At 37.0% G+C, this 12,362-nt stretch overlaps 1 pseudogene; it reads right to left on the bottom strand.

Annotated features, from left to right (window-relative positions):
* Positions 1 to 9,699: 9,699 nt before the first annotated feature.
* On the bottom strand, positions 9,700 to 12,050 carry LOC145016656 (heat shock 70 kDa protein 8-like; annotated as a pseudogene).
* Between the last annotated feature and the right edge of the window lie 312 nt (positions 12,051 to 12,362).

Genomic DNA, 12,362 nt, shown 5'->3' with positions numbered 1-12,362 from the left:
GGCCCAGTATGCTACCTATGCGGTGAAACGGGACACTTCAAGAGAGAATGTCCAACTGAGAAGAACGACGAAGGAACAGGAGGAATGTAACGAACACACCAACAGGAGCAACAAGGGAACCATGTTAGGACTTTTGTAATGTTCCCAACGACAATACGTTTAAGTACTATACGTTTGTAATGAATTTGGTACGCTTACTAAAGTAAACTTCCTTCTAAAAAGTAGCTAAAATATTTTCTCTCTCATACAAATCAAACCAAAGACATTCATATGTGACCTTAGGAGCATTACCTGTAAGTTGTAATGACTTTGTCCATACATCGAGGATAATTTAAAATCAAAATACTTAAGTCTTGAAATAGATTATTCCATCCTGACTCCGATTCCATGTCTAGTATTAGGGGTTGAGTGGGGTCACCCACTCGACAAATTTCACGATGTCAATTTACATACGACAATCATATACCGCTCGATCGTAAGGAGACCTTTCAGGAGTCATGATATCAAGTATCATTACTGGCTATCGAAAACACACCCACTACCAGTGCTAGACACTGTGGTAGGAATCATCTACAATAATCATAACATCAAACAAAATGGAACACACAGAAAAGAAATACAGGACACTCTATCACTCTATTGATCTCTTCCTTTGTATACAACTTATCTCATGTTATCTAAAAAGATAGTGTTGTCGTATTCCAATTTTGATTGATATTGCCCTCGTCTTCCTGATTAAACAACTACAAAAGGGCTTTTCGCCTAACCCCTGAATATCAAAACTATCGTCTCTCATAAACACCCAGCACAGACCTTTGGGTAATCTCTTGCTGTGGAACTCCAAAACACGAACCAGAGGAGTGTCATACTTCCCGAAGCCTTATCACATGTATATACGGGAGACCTTCGGGATTGTCGTGCATGTAGCAGACAAGATTCAAGCATAGAAGCTTGGGACAGATAGAGTACGAGTCCTGCCATGAGCTTCGGGCTAAGGTTGCCCAGAAGGACGAGTGAATGTCCTACCATTCAAAAAGGCCTAGTCGCGTAAACCAAACCCACATACTTCCTACCGAGCTACAAGAGCTGTCAGGTCAAACCTATCGAACTACTCAACAATGAAATTGAAGAACCAAGTTTCTCACCCTGAAAACCTCTCATCTTATTCTTCAAATTAGAAAGACAAATTGCTCACAATTCCATCGATTTCAGAGGCCCCGAGAACATCTCTAATAGAAACCTTTACTATCTGCCTCGCATTGACGAATAGGTCGACCAACCTCAAGAAACGAGGTACCCTTCAGGAATTGTCACGAGTATGGAAGAAGGATATCCGAGAACAATCCTCCAATTTTGATGAAGATGTTGAAAGTTCGTTGTGATAACCCTCGGATAGGACCAGACCCACTCGTTGGATTCATGAACGTAATAAATAGGATATACCCTTCTTGCTAGGATCAGTTCATCATCGTCATTACAAATGACTTACTTATCTACCCTCGTAGTAAGAAGGAAACCAACGAGAGCAGCTACAACAAACCATGGAAGAAATACGATCAGAGAAGTATTACCCGAAGTTCTCTAGATACGAGTTTTGGAATTGAGGAGTTCAATTCTCAAGACACATCGTTACCAAGGTGGAAATTCATAAGGACCCTTTCAATTGATCAAAACCGTTGAGAAACAGTCAGCACCGAAGGTGTTAGCAGAAATATGCCAAGATTCTGGGTCTCGCTGACCTACCGTCTTAACTCCTTCGGAACCTCTCGAAAAATACGATCCCCCTCCCAACTTTGACCCTAAAGGGAGCAACCCTTGACAGGAAGAGAAACAAGAAGAAGAAACCTCTAGAACTCCGGTATGACCGACCGAATTCCTCTAGAAACACTCACTCTGGGAAGGCTTAGTACGCTTCGGAAAGCATGGAAAGCCAATACCCCAAATAATTGTGTCTTTCGAGATTCTTGTCAGAATCAGCCCTGTAACTCGCTACTTCAATCTACTCCCGCGAGCTTGGTAAAGTACACCCTACCCAACACGTCCCAAATTTACAAGAAGAATCTATCCGATGAGACTCTTCTAATTCCCCTCGACGAGATCGAGTTCCACAAGAGCCTCACCTTCTTAGAAAAACCATGGTGACTTGATCGAAGTCAAGCGGATGAAACAACGCCACTTCCCATTAGTGAAAGTTCGTTGGAATACTAACCAAGGACCTAGAGTCACATGGGAGCGTGTGAGTCAGTCGATTAGGAAGTATCCTCACTTCTCGGCTTGATTATTCATGCCTACTCCTCGCCTAAATTCAAATTTCGGGACGAAATTCCCTCTAACGGGGGGATGATGTGACAACCGTCAAATTTCGATCAAGTCAAAGTCAACTAAAGTCAGCAAGTCAAACCGTTTGACTCAATTTGCCCATGAGTACTAAAATTCACACTATGAAACTTCTACATAACTTCTATTCTAATGAGAAATCATAAAACAAAAAGTGCGAACAACTAGATCTCCTTAACCAAAAAACTGTAGTACGTGGCGAGCCAAACCGATAAAACAATGATGCATACTCATCGGGAGTGTGTAAGATCCTTAAACAAGGCTTAACAGGGTTTACGAACCATGCATTGCGATGCCGGACACTCACAATTGTCACACATGGATCCTCTCTCAATCGTTTTCACTCTATCTCTCTCTCTATGTCAAATCTCTCCCAAATCTCTCCAAGTGTGTGAAATCTCTCTCAAATATCTCTCTGTATTAGAAATCTCTCCAAGAATGTCGAATCTCTCCCAAATCCCTCTAAGTATGTGAAATCTCTCTCAAATATCTCTCTGTATTAGAAATCTCTCCAAGAACGTCGAATCTCTCCCAAATCCCTCTAAGTTTGTGAAATCTCTCTCAAATATCTCTCTGTATGAGAAATCTCTCCAAGAATGTCAAATCTCTCCCAAATCTCTCCAAGTATGTGAAATCTCTCTCAAATATCTCTCTATATGAGAAATCTCTCCAAGAATGTCAAATCTCTCCCAAATCTCTCCAAGTATGTGAAAACTCTCGCAAATATCTCTGTGTATGAGAAATCTCTCCAAGAATGTCAAATCTCTCCTAAATCTCTCCAAGTGTGTGAAATCTCTCTCAAATATCTCTCTGTATTAGAAATCTCTCTAAGAATGTCGAATCTCTCCCAAATCCCTCTAAGTATGTGAAATCTCTCTCAAATATCTCTCTGTATTAGAAATCTCTCCAAGAATGTCAAATCTCTCCCAAATCTCTCCAAGTATGTGAAATCTCTCTCAAATATCTCTCTGTATGAGAAATCTCTCCAAGAATGTCAAATCTCTCCCAAATCTCTCCAAGTATGTGAAAACTCTTGCAAATATCTCTGTGTATGAGAAATCTCTCCAAGAATGTCAAATCTCTCCCAAAGTTCTCCAAGTGTGAGAAATCTCTCCCAAATCTCTCTCAAAAGTTTCCCGTAACTTTTTGGAATCATTCGGGTCATTCCGACCCTTAACCAGGTCAAAAACGGCTTAAAACGGGGTAAAAACGAGAAAACGGGACCTTAAGAACCGAAACCCTTCTTAAGGAGCCGAAGCTCCTTAAGGCCGAGATTAAACACCGAAGACCGAGCCTCTGTTGGCTAAGAAACCGGAGACCGAGCCTCTGTTGGCTAAGACACCGAACACCGAGCCTCTGTTGGCTAAGACGCGAGGACCGAGCCTCTGTTGGCTAAGACGCGCGAGGACCGAGCCTCTGTTGGCTAAGACGTGCGAGGACCGAGCCTCTGTTGGCTGTGGCACGCGAGGACCGAGCCTCTGCCTCTGTCGCTTCTCGTTCTGCTTCTTTTCTTGCTCTGTCTCTACCCGCCTCTCTGTCTCTTCCCTACTCTCGGTCTCTGCCCGCCTCTCTGTCTCTTCTCTCCTCTCTGTCTCTACTTCGTGCCCCTCTGTTCTCCTCCCTCCTCTCGGTTCCTTCCCTTCTCTCTTCTTCTTTCTCGGTTCTGCCTCCCTCTCTCTCTCGGTTCAGCACCAGAAGGCCGAACCTCGGCCAGACTTCGGGAAATTGTCACTTTTAGCCTATTTTTGATATTTTTAACATTTTAAGCCCGCTTTTCATGATTTTAAAGCGGGATTTTCTCCAGAAATTATATTTTAACATAATAAACTCTAAATATTCATAATTTAAACATATTTTGATGAAAATCATTATTCAAATAATAAAAATCAAGTGGGTGAATTATTAAAGGTGGAGTGTTGACTTTGCCTTATCCAATGTCACAAGCAACCACCCCACACCCACTCTTTGACTAACCACACCTCACCACCTTATCTAGGTCACTTCAATGTCCCTCACACCCAATTTACACTCATTCCCACGTTTTTGAGCTGGAACAAACATCATCTCTCCTCATTTCTCTCATTTTCTCCCATTTCACTAAGTATCAAACACCACTTTTCTCTCAAACTTTTTCTCCACCAAACTCGAGATTCAAGGCTGATTATCAAGTGTTCTTCCACTCTTAGTAAGCATAATTCATCCTCTTTATGATTATCTCACTTATTTCCACTCAAATCATGGATATCTTACACAAACTCCATCATATTAGCGTTAGAGCTTCGAATCTTCAAGTGATTCTTCAAGTGTTCTTAGGTTGAACACTTCTCTTCTTCAACACTTATCTACTGAAATCACTCAAGGTGAGTTCATACCCCTACATTTTCATGTTTTCTCAAGTTTTCAGGGGGGGAATACAAGTTAAAACACTAAGAACATAACTAAATTTTTCTAACAGCCTTCATCAGAAAAGTTCAACTCCATTCACGGACTGTTTTGGGCATCTTAAACATTTTTGTTTTCAAAACTGTACAAGGTGCAAATAGTTCAAGTTTGTAGCTTTAAAATGACTACTTGCACATCTCCATACGATTTTTCTACAATTTATGGTGATTTTTACAAAACTGCCTATCATTTCAAACAACAATCTGGACCAGTCTGTTATTGTGGACTTTTTCACCCAAGTTGGAGGCCATTAAAAATCGTGATAAAAATTATGAGTAAACTAGACACATTTTGTGAACTCTCAGAATTTACGGATCTAGTTTTCGACTTCGTATGATTTTTCTATGATTTTTCCAAAACAGGGCAGAATTGCTAAATTTAGCCAATAGCATGTAAATATCATAACACTTTGTAATATGTTGAGCAAAGTGTATAATCATAAGCTCTAATTATTGAATGTGTTTCTTTGTTAGTTTATCATCATGAACTGAAACTAAGTCATTCATAATAAATATATTTCATTCATTTTAGAACACGTATATTAAACTATAAAAAGTATAGTTTGATAAATTTATAACACTAATACATTTCTATAAAAGAATTCATACATATTACATACATTTTAGATAAATTATAATAGGTATAGTTTATGATACATCACTCAACACACTCGTACAAAAAGGGTACATTCATACAAGAAAGATTTATATTCACACATATTTCACGTAAAGTTGTTTACCTATAGTTTGATAAATTCACAACACTAATACATTTCCATAAAAGAATTCATACATATTACATACATTTTAGATAAACTATAATAGGTATAGTTTATGATACATCACTCAACACACTCGTACAAAAAGGGTACATTCATACAAGAAAGATTTATATTCACACACATTTCACGTAAACTTGTTCACCTATATTGTGAGACTCTCTCTCTCTCTCTCCCCGTACGTCCGAGTGCGGGATATAATTCTTGGTAGTTATAATCAGAATCTCCTTGAGGGAGAACATGATACTTGTATATAGATCTATATTGGGTTTGACACCCCACACCTTGCTGCTAGCTACAGTTGGACCTGCAGGTCTACGGGTGACAAATGTCATTTTATTTTTCGCGACACTGAGAACGTCGTGGCAGGTTCACATAGTCATAGTATGATTATAGCGACTCACATAGGGATATAACAATCCATAAGTTTACGGGATTTTATTTTTAAAACCTAAATGAGTTTTATGTCGATTTAAAAATCACTTTTTATCTCTATGAGTACAGATATTACTGTACACTTTTGGTTTTGGTAGTTACGACTACACATCATTTGAAACCACATTTATACTTTTAAGTATGGTCAATACTTGTTATTTCTCGGTCCTCTAATTTAGGACTACATATATATAAAGTATTAACGAACATGAGAACATACAGAAATTTCATTTAATTCAAACGCGTCCATGTCCATTTAAGTACATAACATTTTCTAATTAATAAGAAAGGTTACTTATACATTTTGGTCTTCACTCATAAGACTACATTACGCAGATTTTAAAGAAAATATCGGATTTTCTGGATGCATATTGTAACGCTTTTACAAGGAAAACGATTTACTTTTCCAACGAAATTTCTTATGAACTCATCAACCTTTGTGTTGACACTTTTCAAAACTACTTGTATTCTCAAGAATTTAGTGAAAACAGGAAATCAACAACGTTTTGAGGATGGGACGATAAATCGTCAAACAGTTCATTTTGTATTATAATGTAATTGATGGGAATCATGTAAACATGTGCTTTGATGTAACGTTTTCAATTATATTTGTGTTGGTTGTATTTACTTTGAGCACTATTATACTCTTTGTTGTGATACTCTACATGAAGTCCTCCACCCCCGGACGTTTCCGCCATCCTTGGTTTGGGGGTGTGACACAATTAGCAAGCACATGTAGCATTTAATAGATACTTTATATCCATGTGCAAGTTGAAAATAACTATGCACTTACCTGACTTAGATGGGTGACTGCTGATCTAGGCAGAGTTTCGCCTAACACCTTAGATATTCCCTTAATGTGACCTAAGTATTATTAATACAGAGTTTTAGTCTAATGATCCACGTGACTAATAGTAGTCTAGATTCCTCACTAATCCTAATGTCTACATCAAGATCTATCAAGTAATGATCAGCCATGCAGGACAGGTGGCAGGAAGGATCATTTCAGAATAATTGCTTTTCTAAAATCCAATAACCAAACCAATGTGACCATTCTATACACATCTCCCGTAAGTATATCAATCAATATAATGACATGGAATTATTGATAAATCTTATTTATAGGTTCATAATAACCACTTATTATCATAAATATAAGCTACACTGAAAATAATAGAGTGTAGCTTAACTTACAGAGACTTCCTAGGAAAAAGTACGGAAATTTCACTGACAGAGCTTCTACTTGCTAGCTACTACTACTTCCGGGATCACATTGCTTCCCTACAGACTAGTAAACTAAGGGAATAGTTGGGTAAAAGTTGATATAACTCGAGAGATGAAATTTGGGGTGTGGGGATCAAATGGAGCTCGTTTATCTATTTGTAGGGAGAAAAATGGTCGTGCGCACCGCGCCCAGACTATGTGCGCGCCACGCACTAGTCTGGTTGGCCCTCCCAGATGCTAACAAATGCTTGATTTCGGCTGGAGAAGCGTGGAGGCTTCTAGAAGGTGTGCGCCATACCTCTATTGCACGGGGTGCACTAAAAAATATTCAAAAATTTGTAACTTGTTCATACAAACTCCATTTTTGACATCCTTATATCCACGCGCAGCTATCGACAAGATCTACAACTTTCATTTAGACTACGTCGGCTAATTTTGATTTTATTTTTAAAGTTATATTTTTTAACACACTTAGACTGTTAGAGTCTATTAAAAATTTGTAACTCTCTCACATGATATCTGTTCTCGACTGTCTTTATATCCACATAATCATATGGACGAGATCTGCAACTCTCGTTTAGATTGTTTTTCCTAAAAATCAACCAATCTCCACTTTGGTTTCTGAGTAGTATAGTGCTGCGCTGAAACTTCAGAAATCATGACTTCCCATTATGAAGTCAGATTTGGACGTTTTCTATATGCATGCTCTCACTTTTAACGACTACTACGTTATGTAGAGTTGTGTCGGTTTAATCACGAAACTTCGAAGAAGCATAACTTCTTCATCTGAAGTTATATTTTAGAGTTCTTTATATATATACAAAATCCTTGTCACATATACTTTTACTTTGGTTAAGATTATTTATCCTAAATAATCTTCTATTAAAATTGACTATCTCGAATTTGCGGGTGTTATACATCCTTAAGGATGTTGTGCCTTGAATGAAGGAGTTGTGAAATTTGGGTGCATGTTACGCCAAATGGTAAGAAGTTATGCCATATTAAAGAGATATTGCGCCAAGAAGATGATGGTGTGCCATCTTGTAGACATGTTGCACCATCATGAAGGGAAGTTGCAACATGGAGGAGAAGTTGCACCATGTAGATGAGATGTTGCGCCATCATGAGCCATCTTGATTCCTTTGATGTGCCATGATCACCCTATTGGTACGTATGCTATGAAGTTCTCAATAATGCTCAGAAGTTGGTGATGCTCAAAGAATACTCCATGTTGTGCCACCATGATGGATATTAGGCCACTAATAATCATTGTAACAATATGGCGCAAGGTGTTCCATCATGTGTGTTGATGCTCATGGGTTATATAACAATAGATGAATGTTTTAGAAGATGATGAATGGCAGAATATAATTGGTTGTCACCTTTCATGGGTCTATAGGAAAATAGGCTTGGCCCATTAGGGTTTTAGGTCTGATCCCTTAAGTATAAATAGGGACGCATGCTTGGTCATTTTGTATGTTGAATTCTAGTGTGTTAGGCGAATATCTGTAAAAATTATACTTGTAACCTCTGTTTGAGAACTCTTTGAATAAAGAATACTCCCCTCCTGCACATGGACGTAGGTCACCTTAACCAAACCACGTAAATACTATGTCTTTGTGTGCTTTTCATTTCGTGTGTTATTTGCATTCCTTCCTAACAATGGTCATAAGAACTTGGCAAGTGGCATCATATTTGTTTAGAGTCTTGAAAAGTATTGTCTGATTTTCTAACAAAAACATATTAAGATAATTGTGAATTATAATAAGGTTATGACATTATTATAAATGAAGGAGTTTTGCTAGAATGAGCTTCAAGTAAAATATGGTTTTACAATCTACTATAGGATAAAAAATATTATTTCTTTGGAAGCTACAACTGAATATGATTAAATGAAGGAGTTTATTAAAAAACTATAACGGATCCTTCAATTCAAGATCCCCTAGAAATTTTTTTTTCACATCAAAAAGTGAACTTACTCTAGTTAAGGACTCTAAGTCACATCAGAACACCAATCATTTTCTCTGAGGATTTAACTACATTTGGAATAAATTTAAATAAAGAGATAATTGTATTCGAAAAATTCACTCATGTCAAAAGTTAGTTGGACCCATTCAAAAAGCCCTTCTACAGGCTAAGGACGAAGGTAGCACCTGATCAACAACACTTCATTGTTCTAGTAATGGGATCTAATTGGGATTTAGATTTTGGATATTAGAACATTATAGCAACTATTATATTGTTTTGATATATTGGGAAATGATCTTAATTAATATTTGTTGTGTTCTTGATTAGCATTTTAATCCATGAATAATTAACATTTTAATCCATGAATAATAATGGATTTATTTGTTTACCAAACCCCTTTGGCCCCCATGGTTTATTATAATTTATACGTAATTGAAAAAATTATTCAAATATGTTATTAAGTCTAAATTATCTGAAAATCAGTTATGTTTGATTATTAGGCTCAATAAATCTGTTCAACCAGAAGCACAAAAATTTGTTGAAAACCTCAATAATGATTCTAATAAAATTAGAATACTAATTTTTAGGAAAGTGAAATTCTATAAAAAAAAACAAATAACAAATCAAACATTTAACTTATTATCTTATCAAGATCAATTATTGAGAAATACAAAAAGTATATTAAAAATCATCACTTTGCTTTTGTCGGATAACATACCCACCATCAGAGTGCTCATCTCAATCGACTTTCACAATGAAAAACATATCTATTGAATTATGAGTCTTCGAATGACTACCTCATTTGCTGACTTGTGTTTCTCTGACCAACCACCGCATTGCTAACTTCCGTGATTCCAAAAACATATCGTTGTAGTAGCCGCCACGGCCGGAGTGCTAGCCACTACATATATCCTTTCCTTTCCGACTTATGTGTCTCCGACCAGTGACAGATCAACCTCTGACCAACATAAGCGACTCTCTAATCTGCTCATATTGGTCAGATCTGTAAGCTTTTTGGTTCTCTTTCCTTCTGTGTTTGTCTTTCTGTCTCTATAATATGATTTATTTAAACTTAAAGAAATATATATACGAATATAGTTGTCAAAAATAAAAGGCTACACCTTAACTTGTATAATATTATGTAAGTATTATTTATTGTTTGTTGATCCCATAAAAGCTTCTAGAATAATTAAGCGGAGTCGATTAGTTTCTTAAAATATACATAGTTATAGGTTCTCTGTTATTTTTATATTATTAATATTCAATTGTTTGTTCATTAGTGTAAATCAAAATGAAAAAACAAACACTTTGATTTTAAAAAGAAAATATGAAAGGGAGCTTGCATAAAAGTGTATCTTAGAAACAATTGTGTAAGATTTTAAAGTAAGCAAAAAATCAATGAATTCCACATTAAGTGGTGATGTTAGAATATTTCTTATTAAATTTTTTGTTTGATTTTTATATGTTATGACGATTGAAAAGAATTAAACTTGTTCATATGGTTTTTAATGCTTTGGTTTTGGTTATGCGGTACAACTTCTCATGGTACGCTTCTATTTGTACTTTTAGACTTGAGATGCATATTTCAGACTTGAGTGTAGGGATTGTTATATTTTGATATGGAAAATGAAGTCCATTGACCAGCGAGTTATAAATAGAGATGAGCATGGCGGGGGGGGGGGGGGGGGGGGGACCGGCATTCTCACTTCAAGTGGCGGAAACACCGGATTCTGTTCTCCCGGCATTAAAACCGCAACCATGACTCTCAGCAAATTCGAAGCATCAATATCCATACACACACTAATTTCGGGTTTCCCTAAAGGTATCCCTACAACCTTAAAATACCCCAACAGATAGTTGTTTTCCACAACCTCCTCATCACCCTCATACACCACAATCAAGCCTCAGTCTGGTGGTCATGGGCGGTAGTAAAAACCACCTCCCTCCTGGCGGGCATAGTGGTGTTCCGAGCTATAATAGCTACAAAACTTTCACTATTGGCTCGAAGTCCAATGCTGTGTGCGTTCACTTGAATGGTTAGAAGATATAAACTCCCGAGAGGATCATTGACACCGACCGCCATTGCACCATCCAACGGGTTGATACCCGGGTAGATTTTGTTTTTTTTTTAAAGATACCCATCACCATGTTCTTCACTTTTTGGGATATTGGTACACCCGCCAGCAAGAATCACATCATCGATATGTTCTACGTTCATCTTTGAGTCCTGCAAACAACGTGTAACCAAAGAAGCACATGTTTCAAAAACCTCTTTGTTGGCTTCTTCAATCTCCTCCAAATCAATGACTTTGCATATTTTTATTCCGTTTCCAAGGTCAATATCTATTTGGACTTTGGATTGAGATGACAGCTTGTGGATTGCGTCCTGTGCTGGGACTCGAAGAACGCCCATTGATTTTATTTTATTCGGAAACAGATTCTCCATATCAGGTAAAAGATATATAGTGCATAGTATTTTGAAGGTCACATGATTTCATTAGTATTTGGTTTCTTGGATTCCTGATAAGCTCTACTTGAGAACCGTTCCAAACTTCAAGACTACATTGAGAGGTACCGATATCGATTCCAATTGCAATTTCCGGAAAAGGGGCTGATGATCTTTCGTCCCCAGTCGTATCGCTATCAGATGCCACAGTGTATACTTGTTCTTGACTCATTCTGGCAATTGATTTGAATCTTGGTTAGTGGAATAAGTTCACGGGTTAGGATCAAGCGATTGGGAAATGTTTCATTAAATTACTATCATACACAAGTATTGATATTTGAAGAATAGTAGATGCATAAACATTTATCATCATCATAGTCATAGTCAAGGGTTTCAGAAAAATAAATCAGACTTTTCAACAAACACCTGGCAGCTATACTAGTTATTATATGTATAAATGGAAGAGTAAATGGATACAACAAGTAAAGTGACAAAAAATCATGGAAGATTATAATTAAAAATAAAATATAAAAAAATAAAAATAAAATAAAAAATAGAATAAAGATTATATAGACAAAAACAATCCAACTCCAAAAATTTCAAATTTTGTGTCACATTCTGTTAAAGTTGTACATGCAAAAGAACAATAACAAGAAGAAAACTGTTGCAGGGAGCGACTTTCTGTCCTATGCGAGAGATTAATGATAGTAATCTGAAGTAGAATTATAGAAG

Source organism: Lactuca saligna, chromosome 9 (assembly GCF_052625555.1).
Source record: "Lactuca saligna cultivar CGN05327 chromosome 9, ASM5262555v1, whole genome shotgun sequence".
Lineage (NCBI taxonomy): Eukaryota > Viridiplantae > Streptophyta > Magnoliopsida > Asterales > Asteraceae > Lactuca > Lactuca saligna.
This window is presented reverse-complemented; position numbering and strand designations above follow the sequence as displayed.